The sequence below is a fragment of the Mobula hypostoma genome, chromosome 27 (assembly GCF_963921235.1).
Source record: "Mobula hypostoma chromosome 27, sMobHyp1.1, whole genome shotgun sequence".
Classification (NCBI taxonomy): Eukaryota; Metazoa; Chordata; class Chondrichthyes; order Myliobatiformes; family Myliobatidae; genus Mobula; species Mobula hypostoma.
The window spans coordinates 29,570,832-29,586,631 of record NC_086123.1 but is presented as its reverse complement, the minus strand read 5'-3'; the positions used below and the strand labels follow the sequence as shown (position 1 = coordinate 29,586,631).

Genomic DNA, 15,800 nt, shown 5'->3' with positions numbered 1-15,800 from the left:
ATGTGGTCTGAATGGTAAGTTTGCAAACAACAAGCAAATGGTAGAACTATAGATAGTGAAGAAGATTGTCGAAGGATACACTACATAGATCAGCTGGAAAGTTGGACAGAACAGAGGCAGGTGGAATTTAATCCAAACGTGTGTTTTGGAAAATCAAATTATGGTAGGACATGTAAAGCAAAAGGCAGTGACCTTAGGCACGTTGACCTTGTGGTGAAAGTCCATAGCTTGATGAAAGTGACAACACTGGTAGGTAGAATACTGAAGAAAGCATGTGCTAGGCTTGCCTTCCTAGACCAGCTTATTAAGTAAAACATTTGGAATATCATGTTGCAATAGTACAAAAGTTTGGTTAAACCATATTTGGAACACTCAGTGCAGTTACTGTATATTTGCCACACTTCAGGAAAGATGTGGTAGCAATAGAAAGAGCGCAGAAGAGATTTACCAGGATGTTGGCTGGAATGGAGGGCAGTAGTTATGAGGAGAGGTTGGATAGGCTGGGTTTATTCACACTGCAATATGGGAGCAGATATCTTACAGAGGTTTATAAAATCATGAGGTGCATATACAGGATTTAGTTGGGCATGGGTGTCTGGAACAAGGAGTCACAGTTGTAAGGTGAGAGCAGATAAATTGGGAGGAGATGCTAGCACAGGGGTTCCCAACCTTTTTTATGCCATGGACCCCTCCCATTAACCAAGAAACCTGCGGATCTCAGGCTGGGAGCCCCTGTGTTAGCAGCAGGTACAATTACAATGCTTAAGCTGCATTTGGACAGATATTTGGATAGGAGAGGCACAGAAGGATATGGGCCTAATGCAGACAAATTGGAATTTGAATATTGTTGTCACATACAGTGAAAAGCTTGTCTTGCTTATTACTCCTACAGATCAAGTCATCAACTGGAATTAGCATCATGGCCTAACTAAGTTTGGTCTTGAAAATCTTTAAAGTATTTGACAGGATGGAGGGAAATTATTTTGCTTGGGGTGTCTAAATGTAATCTTTGCCATTTAGGAATATGGAAATACCTACTACTTCCTGCTTTACCAGGGAGTTGGTAGTATTAAAAGCAGGAAACTACTTGGCCAAAATTTTAGGATGTTGTGCACCACACCTCCAACTTCAATATTAGGTATTAGGTAGCAGTGTTCCTTACAATTTTTTAGCCAAAAATCACCAATTCAAAAACTTTGTATTTTTTGCAAGCTACTTATTTCTCCCTGTAGGATTTAGCACTGGAGATACAGGGGTTCCCAACCTGGGGAACATAAGACTCCTTGCTGAATGATATTAATCCATGGCATAAAAAAGTTTGGGAATCCATGAAAAGGAATGAACATGTTTCAAGCCTACTTTATAACCTAATTTGAGAAGAATCTCCATTGTAGGCAATTGTTGAGTCTACAACAGGCTGAGCAAAATAAAGAAATCAGAGGCCTAACCAGTGATGAACTTCTCAAATATATTTTTGAATAGAGGAAAAAGTGTACCTAACTCTAGTTTTCAGTAGACTTAACATGAGTTTTAATGACTGGGGTTTGTCCCTACCTTTTCGGCAGTCCCTCGGAATCAAGGATATCTGATTTCTACTCCAGTATAGTGGCTAATGAAGTCAATATGGGAACTGTAGACATTTCAACAAACAGGCAGGTGTTAGTTACAATTAGAGGTGGGTGTTGAGGTGGACCGCTGCTTATGGCAAAGCTTCTGTGTATTCCCAAATGCTTCAAGATTCTCAAAACCATCCTGAATGTTTCTTCTGCACTTTAAGCATTCCTGAGCCAAGGATTCTGAGGGGTCTCAAGAATGCTTTGAGCGCATCTTTGAATCTTTTTCTCTGTATGCCTGGTAATCTCTTCCAATGACAGAGCTTAGAATTGAGAGTCTTGGTTTGTTCATTCATTATGCGCTGTGTCATATGACATGACTGCCTTCTTATCAATGCTGTTCTGAGATTGTCTCCCTGTTGTCAAACAGCTCCAGAACCAGGACTTGTGATGTATATCAGCTGCTCATTTGACCATCCACCACCTGCTCCCATGGCTTCACGTGACCCTGATTTTTTTGGGGGGGGGCGTAGTCGCTAAGCAGGTGCTACACATTGGCCAAGGATGCCCTGCAGGCTAGTGGAGGGAAGAGCACCTTACATCTCCTTTTGTAGAGACATATCTCCACCCTTTCTGGGTAGTTCATGAGTTTTGCACCACGAATGAGATGTTAAATTTCAAATACCTCTTCTCAAACAGCTTTGTGCTGTCCCATCTAAAGCAATGTGGGATCTCATTCCTTCAGAAGTGGCTCCAAGATATGGGAACACACACACAAAATGCTGGTGGAACGCTGCAGGCCAGGTAGCATCTATAGGAAGAGGTACAGTTGACATTTTGGGCCGGGACCCTTCGTCAGGACTAACTGAAAGAAGAGATAGTAAGAGATTTGAGAGGGGGAGGGGGAGATCTGAAATGATAGGAGAAGACAGGAGGGGGAGGGATGGAGCCAAGAGCTGGTAAGTTGATTGGCAAAAGGGATATGAGGCTGGAGAAGGGAGAGGATCATGGAATGGGAGGCCTAGGGAGTAAGAAAGGTGTGGGGGGGGGGGAGCCAGAGGATGGGCAAGGAGTTATAGTGAGAGGGACAGAGGGAGAAAAAAGAAAAAAGGGGAAAGAAAAAATAAATAAATAAGGGATGGGGTACGAAGGGGAGGTGGGGCATTAACATAAGTTTGAGAAGTCAATGTTCATGCCATCAGGTTGAAGGCTACCTAGACGGAATATAAGGTGTTGTTCCTCCAATCTGAGTGTGGCTTCATCTTGACAGTAGAGGAGGTCGTGGATAGACATATCAGAATGGGAATGGGAATGGGATGTGGAATTGAAATGTGTGGCCACTGGGAGATCCTGCTTTATCTGGCGGACAGAGCTTAGGTGTTCAGCGAAACGATCTCCCAGTTTGCGTCGGGTCTCGCCAATATATAAAAGGCCACATCAGGAGCACCGGACGCAGTATATTACCCCAGCCGTCTCACAGGTGAAGGGTCGCCTCACCTGGAAGGACTGTCTGGGGCCCTGAATGGTGGTGAGGGAGGAAGTGTAAGGGCAGGTGTAGCACTTGTTCCGCTTACAAGGATAAGTGCTAGGAGGGAGATAGTGGGGAGGGATGGGGGGGGGGGGAAACGAATGGACAAGGGAGTCGCATAGGGAGCGACCTCCCCCCCCCCCGAAACGTCGACTGTCCCTCTTCCTATAGATAGCAACACACATAAAAGTTGCTGATGAACGCAGCAGGCCAGGCAGCATCGCTAGGAAGAGGTACAGTCGATGTTTCGGGCCGAGACCCTTCGTCAGGACTAACTGAAAGAAGAGCTAGTAAGATAGATGCTGCCTGGTCTGCTGCGTTGACCAGCATTTTGGGTGTGTGTGTTGCTTGAAATTCCAGCATCTGCAGATTTCCTCGTGTTTGCGTATCCAAGGTATGGGAAATAGGTCATATGCCCAGGGACTTACTAAGTTTTATGGCAGAGGGCAGTGCAGTTCAGTGAGACTAGCACTTGCTGATATTGAGTGTAAGTTACACTTTCTTGTATGCCTCAGTGACTGGTTTGGTGTTTGCCTCCGAGCGTGTCATACGTACTGCTCTGTTGTGGAACTAAAGATGTCACTTCGGCATTAAAATGCAAAAGGATAGAAACAGACTGTCCTCAAAGCAGAAGAAGCAGGGGAGAGATGATGACGGCCCCGTCCATCGCCGTCCATCGTTAAGGGGAACCACAGCCTGGACTTCGGCTGAGCCCATCAGCCAATGAAAGCGGAGCCATCGCGCCTGCGCCGTAAGACCGAACCGGTTCCAATGTGAGAGGAAAAACATGCCGAGTTGACGAGAGGAAGAGCGCCTGCGAATCACCTCGGCGGAATCACGCAATCGTTTCATGCAAATAACATCGGGAGCGAGCCTCGGCAGAGCCAGTCCGCGCGGCGAGCAGCGGCTCGAGCCTCGGCAGCCCCCGGCGCGACGCCCAGGGACGGCGGAACGGCAAACCCTCCTGGTTTCATGAGGTAAAGTCCTGGCTTTGCCGGGAAATGCATCTTTCTGGAGTTATAAAAAAAATGGCAATGTGAGAGAGAGCGCTGTTCGGACCTGTTCCGTTGATGTAAGAGAATAGATAAAAATGCAGACCGATGGTTCTCTCGCCCACGGCAGCTGCGCTCGGGAAATTGTCAATGACATCGAGTTTGCTCGTCCTCTCACCGAGTACGGCCGAGCTGAGCCCCGACTCGAACTCTACCGGGCTGAGAGGATATTTTTTTTTGAGGTGTGTGTGTATGTGGAGTGTGGGTGGGTGGTGTTTAGAGAAAATAAGATATTGTGAACTTGGCCTCATTCGCGACGGGTGGATGGTGGGGAAGTGGCTTGTGGGCTTCATCTGCGTGGAGCTTGCAAGCCTCGCAGGAAACCGAGGACGATTTTGTTGTCATCCCGCCGCGATCGACCCGATTCACGCTCGCCCGAAGAGAATATTTCACTGACTCCTTGCATCGTGATACTTGGATGAACCGCCGATAAAAGTTGTGGGTATGTAGGAGGGAAAAAAATAGACTGGTGCTGGAGACAAATGTCTATCTTTCTGGGGCTTGGGGACAGTGTGAACGGCTGCAAAGTGACGCTGCATTGAAAGCACGTTAAGTTTTGCTCTATGCCATGAGTATAATTTATCCTTTGGCCAACATTGTTAATGTGGATTATTTTCACCATCTTAATGCTCCTTACTGTTTGCATATTGGCTGCCCCTTTAACGAAGACTTTGAAAAGTACCGGCGTGTCCTGTTGCAAGGCGTCTTTTGTGCCTTCCTTATCCATAATACAGTATTCCTCATCATTGCTTATCCCACTGTTAGCTTTAGATTCCGTGCATGGGCGTCCAGTTACATGTACAGTTCTTAATAATCACAGGTGTTGGATTCTTTTCAAGTATACAGCAAAACAAACTGATCGGATGTTTTGTTGCAGACTTAAATGTACAAATTCAATTCATCATTTTTCTTTACATTGCTCAGTGGTGTAACAGGACCCTGAGTAAAGGGAACCCTGGAAACTCGCCATTGAGGATGACACAGTTTTCATTAATCTATATAAACGGTAATCTTACAAGAGGAAGTATATGTCGGTATTTTAACGCAATAATCTCTAATTTCTTTCGTCATTTGTTTTGGCCACAGATCACAAAAGATTTCTAGGGAACTAGCAAAGACCACATTCTCACCAATGGCCACCTAAGCATATATTGAGTCATTATATGTAACTGTTCATCGTGATAGTGCCCATAGAGTCACTGAAATGATGTAAAATGAGTGAGATAGATCACCTGTATCAATAAATCTTATACTTTATTGTCGCCAAACAATTGATACTAGAGCGTACAATCATCACAGCGATATTTGATTCTACTCTTCGCGCTCCCTGGAGTACAAATCAATAGTAAATATTAAAAATTTAAATTATAAATCATAAATAGGAAAGGGAAAGTAAGGTAGTGCAAAAAAAACCGAGAGGCAGGTCCGGATATTTGGAAGGTACGGCCCAGATCCGGCTCAGGATCCGTTCAGCAGTCTTATCACAGTTGGAAAGAAGCTGTTCCCAAATCTGGCCGTACGAGTCTTCAAGCTCCTGAGCCTTCTCCCGGAGGGAAGAGGGACGAAAGGTTTTTTTTTCAATTTACATCTTTAAAAGTTTCAATTTTTGATTGTTGCACAATGCAAGTGGGTGAGTTGTAATGAGTAGTTGTATTAAGGGTGATGGTTTCTTTATATGGACATGTAGACAAATTGTTAATTTTTTTAAGTCTTCTAGTTTTTATTTGAACCTTTCCATGTAAATTGTTAAATGTCAGTTTCTAATTGAAAAAGTAAGAATGTTTGTCTACAAGATAGCTTGAGACTTTGCAGATGTGCCTTAATGTTACCTACTTGATGTGGTTTCAATTAATAAAGCATCAATTGACATCTTTTGGAGAAGTGGCAATGACACTGGGCTGAATAGTGGACATAGCAGTAATGTTGACTGGAGTCTTAACCCAAAGCATGACAAAGGGTATTAAGAGGTTCTTTTGGCAGATGCTGAAAATCTTGATCAACACACAAAAATGCTGGAAGAACCCAACAGGTCAGAAAGTGTCTGTGAAAGGAAATAAGCAGTCAATGTTTTGTGTTGTCTCCCTGAAACCTCTACCGTTTATTTCCATATGTGGATGCTGCTTGATCAGCTGAGTCCCTCCAGCATGTATTGCACAAAATGGATAAAGATTTGGTAAACTGGAAAAATATCTCTTAGAGAAAACTAATAAAACTTTTGAAAACTGTTCATTCTTGTGAAAATCAAATTTATATATCTTTAGCTGCTTAAGTGAAGACACTTGCTAAAGGTTCACTTTCCAATAGAACATAGAAAACCTACAGCACAATACAGGCCCTTCGGCCCACAAAGCTGTGCCAACATGTCCTTACATTAGAAATTACCTAGGGTTACCTATAGCCCTCTATTTTTCTGAGCTCCATGAACCTGTCCAGGAGTCTCTTAGAAGACCCTATTGTATCCGCCTCCACCACTGTCGCCAGCAACCCATTCCACGCACTCACCACTCTCTGCGTTTTAAAAAAAAACTTACCCTTGACATCTCTTCTGTACTTACTTCCAGGCACCTTAAAACTGTATCCTCTTGTGTTAGCCATTCCAGCCCTGAGGAAAAAGCCTCTGACTATCCACACGATCAATGCTTCTCATAATCTTGTACACCTCCATCAGGTCACCTGTCATCCTCCGTCGCTCCAAGGAGAAAAGGCTGAGTTCACTCAACCTATTCTCATAAGGCATGCTCCCCAATCCAGGCAACATCTTTGTAAATCTCCTCTGCACCCTTTCTATGGTCTCCACATCCTTCCTATAGTGAGGTGACCAGAACTGAGCACAGTACTCCCAAGTGGGGTCTGATCAGGGTCCCATATAGCTGCAACATTACCTCTTGCCCTCCTAAGCTCAATCCCACGATTGAACAAGGCCAATGCACCATATGCTTTCTTAACCACAGAGTCAACCTGTGCAGCAGCTTTGAGTGTCCAATGGACTTGGACCCCAAGATCCCTCTGATCCTTCACACTACCAAGAGTCTTACCATTAATACTATATTCTGCCATCATATTTGACCTACCAAAATGAACCACTTCACACTTATCTGGGTTGAACTCCATCTGCCACTTCTCAGCCCAGTTTTGCATCCTTTCAATGTCTCTCTGTAACCTCTGACAGCCCTCCACACCCCCAGCCTTTGTGTCATCAGCAAATTTACTAACCCATCCCTCCACTTCTTCATCCAGGTCATTTATAAAAATCATGAAGAGCAGGGGTCCCAGCACAGATCTCTGAGGCACACCACTGATCACTGACCCGTATATGACCAGTCTACAACCACTTTTTGCCTTCTGTGGGCAAGCCAGTTCTGGATCCAAAAAGCAATGTCCCCTTGGATCCCATGCCTCCTTACTTTCTCAATTTGTCTTGCATGGGGTACCTTGTCAAATGCCTTGATGAAATCCATATACACTACGTCTACTGCTCTACCTTCATCAATGTGTTTAGTCACATCCTCAAAAAATTCAATCAGGCTCGTAAGGCACGACCTAATGATTTTGTGTCTCTCCAAATGTTCATAAATCCTGCCTCTTAGGATCTTCTCCATCAACTTACCAACCAATAAAGTTGAGGGCACTGATGATTCTGTGAGAGGATTGTCAGAAACCATACAGCATGGTTGGTTGGGAAGGGCAGAAGATAACTGTGCTCACCAGGGGCCATGGAATTCATAGTTTGTTACAATACTCCTGGATCCTGGAGGGAAACAAAGTTGTATTTATTGGCCATTGTCCTGCAACGTATATAGAAATTTGGATTTATTAATTAAGGCAGGATCACCTTTCACTGTGATGCAACTTGCAGAACAATCCTCTGTCTGATCTCGCACATAATGAATAACTGCTTTGTGAGGTATTTAATGATGCTTGCTTTTCAGAGTGTATTGCAACACAAACAAATAACTTAATTTGACGAAGTAATTTAGGGTGAAAATTAGCTGGGAAAGTAAAAAGTTTCCACTCTACTTAATTTCTTTCTTTTTTCCAGTTAAAGGATATTGTTTAAGTAATATAGTGAATAGCCTGTCATAACTGAGGATAGACTAGACATTTAAAACCATCTTGGGTTCTACTTTCAAAGTGTGGAGTTTTTGTTTAAAGTACTGAAACATTATCAAGTTTGATAACAAAGTGAAACCAAATCTTTATTTCAAAGAAATACATTTCTGTACCTTTTGACACAGTGTCGAAATGGTTATATTAACACTTAAAGAGGTCATATCTTAAAACAAACCCAATTTGAGCATTGTAGAGTTTCATTTATTAAATTATTTAGTTCTGATATGTGAAGGGAGCAACTTTAATGTGTTGAATAAAATCTTCCAACCAGCCTAAAATACATATTTTGTAATTATATATACCATCATCACAACTGCCCCACAGGGCTATATGCTTAGCCCTGTGCTTTACTCACTTTATACCTATGATTGTATGGCTAAGTACAACTCTAATGCTTTAAGCTTGCTGGCAACACAACTGTTGTTGACTGAATCAAAGGTGGTGATGAATCAATATATTGAAAATCTGGCTGAATGGTTCCACAACAACAACCCCTCACTCAATGTTAGTAAAACTAGTGTTGACCTTGGGAAGGAGAAGCTGGAGGTCTAAGAGCTAGTCCTTATTAGACGATCAGAGGTGGAGAGGGTCAGTAACTTTAAATTCCCTGGCAGTATCATGTCTGAGAATCTATCCTGGGGCCAGCACATAAGTGCCATCATAAAGAAGGCACAACAACATCTCTACTGTCTTAGTTTGCATAGATTCAGCATGTCATCTAAAACTTTGGCAAACTTCTATAGATACACAGTGGAAAGTTTCTTAACTGGTTGCATCACAACCTGGTATGGAAACACCAATCCCCAGCAGTGGAAAAGTGTACAGAAAGTGGAGGATACAGTCCAGTCCATCACAGGCAATTAAAAAAAAACTGTATCCATCATCAAAGGCCCCACCATCCAAGCCTTGTTTTCTTCTCACTACTACCATCAGGAAGAAGGTACAAAAGCCTTAGATCCCATACAGCCAGGTTTAGGAATGGGTATGACCCTACAACTATCAGGCACTTGAACTGCCATGGAGAACTCAACAGTGGAAGAAGGGTCAGCAAAAGGGTTAATGAACTAAGTAGCTAACTTGAACTTTTCTGTTTGAACTTTGTAACCCAATGTTCTAAGCTGATACCTGCAGACAGTCTTTCATTATCTGGTTGAAGCAATGGGTGCAGATGGCTGAAATGAGGAACATGTTCATGATTTAGTCACTTGTCTGTTTTGTAATTAAAAATACTTTGTGCTACGGATATACTTGCTTCTGATTACGTATATCTGCTTATGTAACTTCCTTGCCAGTAGTCACGTTTATTCACCTGTTTAGAAATATAAATATATGCTGAAATTGTTCTGTAACTTAGAGCCTTGGACATTTCTGCAAGCTCTCCATGATACCATACTGAATAAAGGTACAGTGGCATACAAAAGTTTGGGCACCCCTGGTCAAAATTTCTGTAAATGTGAATTGCTAAACGAGTAAAAGATGAATTGATTTCCAAAAGGCATAAAGTTAAAGATGACACATTTCTTTAATATTTTAAGCAAGAAAATTTTTATTTTCCATCTTTTACAGTTTCATAATAACAGAAAAGGAAAAGGCCCTGAAGCAAAAGTTTGGGCACCCTGCATGGCAGTACTTAGTAAAACCCCCTTTGGCAAGTATCACAGCTTGTAAACACTTTCTGTAGCCAGCTAAGAGTCTTTCAATTCTTGTTTGGGGGATTTTCGCCCACTCTTCCTTGCAAAAGGCTTCTAGTTCTGTGAGATTCTTGGGCCGTCTTGCATGCACTGCTCCTTTGAGGTCTATCCACAGATTCTCGATGATGTTTAGGTCAGGGGACTGTGAGGGCCATGGCAAAACCTTCAGCTTGTGCCTCTTGAGGTAGTCCACTGTGGATTATGAGGTGTGTTTAGGATGATTATCCTGTTGTAGAAGCCACCCTCTTTTCATCTTCGGCTTTTTTACAGACGGTGTGATGTTTGCTTCCAGAATTTGCTGGTATTTAATTGAATTCATTCTTCCCTCTACCAGTAAATGTTCCCCGTGCCACTGGCTGCAACACAAGCCCAAAGTATGATCCATCCACCCCTGTGCTTAACAGTTGGAGAGGTGTTCTTTTTATGAAATTCTGCACCCTTTTTTCTCCAAACATACCTTTGCTCATTGTGGCCAGAAAGTTCTATTTTAACTTCATCAGTCCACAGGACTTGTTTCCAAAATGCATCAGGCTTGTTTAGATGTTCCTTTGCAAACTTTTGAATGGAACTTTTTGGCTGCAGAGATGAGGAGAAATTTCTTTAGCCAGAGGATGGTGAATCTGTGAAATTCATTGCCATGGATGTCTGTGGGGGCCAACATTGGACATATTTAAAGAGGAGGTTTTGGAGACCAGACTTCAAGCAGTGATACAGTGGTATGCAAAAGTTTAGGCATTCCTGGTCAAAATTTCTGTTACTGTGAATAGCTAAGCGAGTAAAAGATGAACTGATTTCCAAAAGGCACTCTCCTTTGTCCATCCTGTCTATTATTTCCTCAAGAATTCCAACAGATTTGTCAGGCCTTAAGGGGACCATGCTGACTTTGTCCTATTTTATCATGTGCCTCCAAGTACCCCAAAACCTCATACTGTACTTAATATCTTCCCAACCACAATTCTGTAAATACCTGCAAGGAAACAAATCTCAGTATAGTAAATGATTACATATACATATTTTAAAAACATTGCTTTGACTTTGGTGTTGCTTGATAGTTTGCAGATCAGCATACAATCTGACACAAAAATAGCAGGAAATACTCCATTTTCAACAATGGTTTTGTGGGACAGTCTTTCCATCGTCTAAGGGATACTTGGGAACAAAACAATAAATCTGATAACAGATTTAGTAGATTTTTGAGCGGTGTTGCTATGTTCTCAAAACATAGATAATGTTCATTGAACTAATTTAGGTTTGCTTAAGACAGCTGCTGTCAGATTTTTCTTGGTGGTTGAGATAAGTGAGTTCACTTAATTTAATTTGGGCTTGGTCAGTTGCACAAGGGAGATGCCTGGTAAGCTTGGTATCATGCATACAGAATCAAAGTAACTTCAAATTTCCCATGTTTTTCCCAAATTAAGCTAGTTTACTGGAATACCAATGTGATGAAGTTGAGCGATTCAAGAATCAATTTTTAAAAAATCTTTTGAATGTCTAATTTTTTAATGTACATCATTTTTATGAAGTAGTAAAATGTTGTAAGGAGCTTTAAGTTAGCAAACAATTCCACATTCCATATTTTGATTATTTAGAGCACATCAAACTGAAATTATATAATTTGTAGTAACTTTATTTAATCATTTTGATAAATTAAGAATGGATGCAAATTATGGGAGTCATGATCAAAAAATAACTTCTTCTGGAACTGAGGGCGATGAAAGACTATTCTTGTTTTGAAATGTATAAATAGTGGAGCAACCGAATAAGCTTTGTGTTTGCTGTATTTACTTATGGAAAGTAAAGTAAATGTTCTGGAAATTACTGGGACAATAAATTTTGGGCCAAGCCTCGGACTGGATTAATTTTGCACTGGAACTTTAAGAATGCAAATTCATATTGTGTTGAAATCAAAAGCGGAGAACAACAAAACTTCTTGTGAAATATTCTGCCTGCAAAAGAATCCATAGATTCAGCTTTTCCCTTCTGGTCATCCATAACTCAAATTTATGTTTGCATCATTAGGACTGGATCATTAGGATATAAAATACCTGCATAAAATGATTGTATTGTATCCAACAATTTGATTTTCATCATAGATTGACAAGGACGATACTTTATTGACTTTAGTGGCAATAAACTGATTACTGATGGCGCATCATATCATTTTTTTTTCTGCGCAGTAGTTAGTACTGGTGAGTCCAAGGAATTCCATCATATTTCAGCAAATTTCTGAGTGACTTTGAATAGTACAGTTAATTGCATGCAGTATTTCTGGATTAGTTGTTGATATTCTTGGGCCAGCTTTAGATATTTTTGAAGGAATTAATTAACAAGGTGGAAAACTAAGTAGCTGCTTATATACAAGGCTTGAAAAATACCCTGATAATTATAATTTCTAACAAGTGAAATGGAATGCTTTGGTATAATACAAAGATGCATTTGTACTATTTTTAAGAATTTAATGAAAGTTGAAGTATTAAATCACATTTTGTGAATAGTCCATTTTTAAAATTGGCAATTTTGTGATTTGCATTAACATAAATGTTTTACCTATTTTTATTTGTTAGCAAATTTATTGTATCAACAACATTTTTAATGGCTATATGAATAAAGTAGTTACTACGTAATTATTACAGGGCTGTTCCACTGTTGAAGGTAGGGGAACAGACAACTAGCTTGTTGTCTGTCCCCAGACTGTGACTCTAGGGGAGATCACTAGATAGCAACAAAAATTGCACCTTGTCAGAGTTTCTCCCTTCTTAGCCCTGGGTTACAAAGCTAATTTCTGGAGTTTCTTTGCTGAACATACAAATTTAGGATTCTTTGCACTTTGAGTTAGATAATGTCTTTGTTGTGGTGGAGATGCTGTAGGGGTGCAGCAGGAACATTCAAACAGTGCAAGTATTTCATGTGTAGTCATGACTAATGTTAGCTAACTCAGATGCACATCTCAATTAATTGGAACTCTAGTTATAAGAATGCACTATTGAAGGCATTTTATAATGGATATTTTTGTTGTTGTTGCTTTGTCACTTGGAATGTTTTGCTTTTTTGTGTTCTGCCAAGCATGGTGAGCATGCTATTTTGGCGCTAGAATGTGTAGCAACACTCATAAGCTGTCCACAGCACATCCCTGGGTGTATTAGTTGTTAACACAAACGATGCATTTCACTCTATGTTTTGATGTACATGTGATAAGTAAATCAGAATCTGAATCTGAACTAAGTATAGTACAGTGATTTAAGTCTTCAGCTTGATTGTAAGTTCTAATTGGACAGATTTTAGCAAGTAGATTGTTTCCTTAACAGGCATGGAAAGTAAACTACTATTGGGATTTGTCCATTTATGTTTGGATCAAGGTTCTTAAGTAAAGTGGAATGACTGCCGCATAATATTTTGCATAGATGTTACGAAAAGAAGCAAAGTGTTTCCTTTCAAGTAATACTGTAAATGCTGTCATTGTTTAAGTCAAGGTGTAACAGTTTATACAGCAACGTCTTGAAAAACCAAAATGAGGTGAATGGCCCATTGATTTCTGATGGCACTTAATTCTGATGTGTGTGCAGTCAATCTTGCCCAGGTATTTTAAACAAAAATTAAATCTGTGCTCTGTAACCTGATGACAGAGATAAACAGACTTGCCTTGTGCATTCTTGTGACAACGTAACTGATAGAAAATACTTTCAATGGGGAGTTTATTTGATTTCACCTATATTAGGGAAGGCTGAGAATAACAACACCTGTAAAAGCATTCAGTTCCTTCATTTTGGCCCTTGCTTATGTCAGTACTACTAGTAGCTTCAGAAGGAGATCAGGAAATTCAGGGATCAATACTAAACACTTTTCCCACCTGTGTATGTTGGAAAAAAAACTAATTTGGCAGCAGGGGGATGGGAACCAGAGTGACGGCTGAGGGTGGGGCAGGTGGCATACAAATAGATGTAGTGTGTGGTGAAGCTATGAGGAAGGACAGGCAGATGATACAGCAAAATTGCAGTCATTGGAATGAGTTAAAGTGAATCAAGGAGTCAAAATCAAAAAGGGTGGTGTATATAGGATTGAAGGTGTTGTGTTTGAATCCATTCAGTATACAGAATAAGGTAAATTATCTTGTAGCACAGTTAGAGATTGGCAGGTATGAAGTTACGGGCATTTCCAAGTGGTGGCTTAGTTGGGAACTTAACATCCTTTCATTGTATTGAAAGGACAGGCAAGTAGGCAGAGGTGGTGAGGTTGGTAAAACTTTTAAATCAAATCTTTAGAAAGAGGTGACATTGGATCAGAAGACGTAGAATCCTTGGTAGAGTCAAGTAACTGTAAGGGTTAAAAGATCCTGATGGGAGTTTTATGGTGGCGTCTAACAGAGTTATAACGGGAAATAGAAAAGGCATGTAAAAAGTTCAATGTTGTGATAATCATGGGGGATTTCAGTATGCAGGTAGATTGGGAAAATCTGGTCCGTGCTGAATCTCAAGAGAGAGAATTTATAGAATGCCTACAAGATGGCTTTTTAGAGCACTTTGTGCTTGAACCTACTAAGAGAATGGTAATTCTGGATTGGGTATTATGTAATGATTAGGAAGCTTAAAGTAAGGGAACCCTTAGGAGACAGAGTTCATTAAATGATAAAATTCACCCTGCACTTTGACAAGGAGATGCTAAATTCAGTATTGCAGTGGAGTAAAGGGAATTACAGAGGCAAGAGAAAGGAGCTAGCCAAAGTAGATTGGAATAAGACACTAGCAGGGTTAATGGCAGAACAGCAATGGCTGGTGTTTTCTGGGGGAAATTCAGAAGGTGCAGGAAAGATATATCCCAAAGATGAAGAAGTATTCCAGAGGGAGGATGAGGCAGCTGCGGCTGACAAGGCAAGTCAAATACAGCATTAAGCAAAAGAGAGGGTAGGTATATAATAGTGGAAAAATTAGTGGGAAAGTAGAGGATTGGGAAGCTTTTAAAAGCCAACTGAAAGTGACCAAAAGAGCCATAAAGAGTGAAAAGATGTGAAGGTAAGCTAGCCAATAATATAAGAAGATACTAAAAGTTTTTTTTCAGATATATAAGGAGAAAGAGATAAGAATGATGCTGAAGTGGTAGTAATGGGGACAAAGAAATGGCAGAGAAACTAAGTAAGTATCTTGTGGCAATCTTCACTATGGAAGACACTAGCAGAATGCCAGAAAAGTGTGAGTGTCATTCAAGTTACTAAGGAGTAGGTGCTCAGAAAGCTGAAAAAGTCTGAAGGTAGATAAGACACCTAGACCAAATGGACTACATCCCAGGGTTTTGAAAGAGGTAGCTGAAGAGATTGTGGAGGCATTAGTACTGATTTTTCAAGAATCACTACTTCTAGAATGGTTCCTGAGAACTGGAAAATTGGAAATGTCACTCCACTCTTTAAGAAAAAAAGGAGGCAGAAGAAAGAAAATTATAGGCCAGTTAGCCTGACTTGAGTAGTTGGAAGAATGTTGGAGTCCATTATTAAGGATGAGATTCTGGGATACTTTGGGGCATATGATAAAACGAGCCAAGGTCAGTATGGTTTCCTTAAGGGAAGATCTTGCCTGGCAAAACTTTTGGAATTCTTCAATGAAATAACAGGCAGGCTAGTCAAAGAAAAGTCAGTGGATATTGTTTATTTGGATTTTCAGAAGGCCTCTGACAAGGTACCGCACATAAGGCTGCTTAACATAAGAGCCCAAGGTATTATGGGAAAGGTACTAGAATGGATAGAAGACTGACTAACTGACAAGAGGCAAAGAGTGGGAATAAAGAGGGCCTTTTCTGGTTGGCTGTCAGTGACTAGAGGTGTACCGCAGGGGTCAGTATTGGGAATGTTTCTTTACAAACTGTATGCCAATGTTTTGGA

The 15,800-nt window shown here is 40.8% G+C and overlaps 1 protein-coding gene across 2 annotated transcripts in view; it reads left to right on the top strand.

Annotated features, from left to right (window-relative positions):
* The first annotated feature begins 3,853 nt into the window (after positions 1–3,853).
* The window catches only part of LOC134338640 (protein-tyrosine sulfotransferase 2-like), a 93,007-nt gene continuing 81,060 nt past the window's right edge, over positions 3,854–15,800 (top strand). For both annotated transcript variants that reach the window (XM_063034640.1, XM_063034641.1), the window contains exon 1: positions 3,854–4,058. The gene's annotated coding sequence lies outside the window, so the exon portion shown is untranslated. The remainder of the gene's footprint in view (positions 4,059–15,800) is intronic.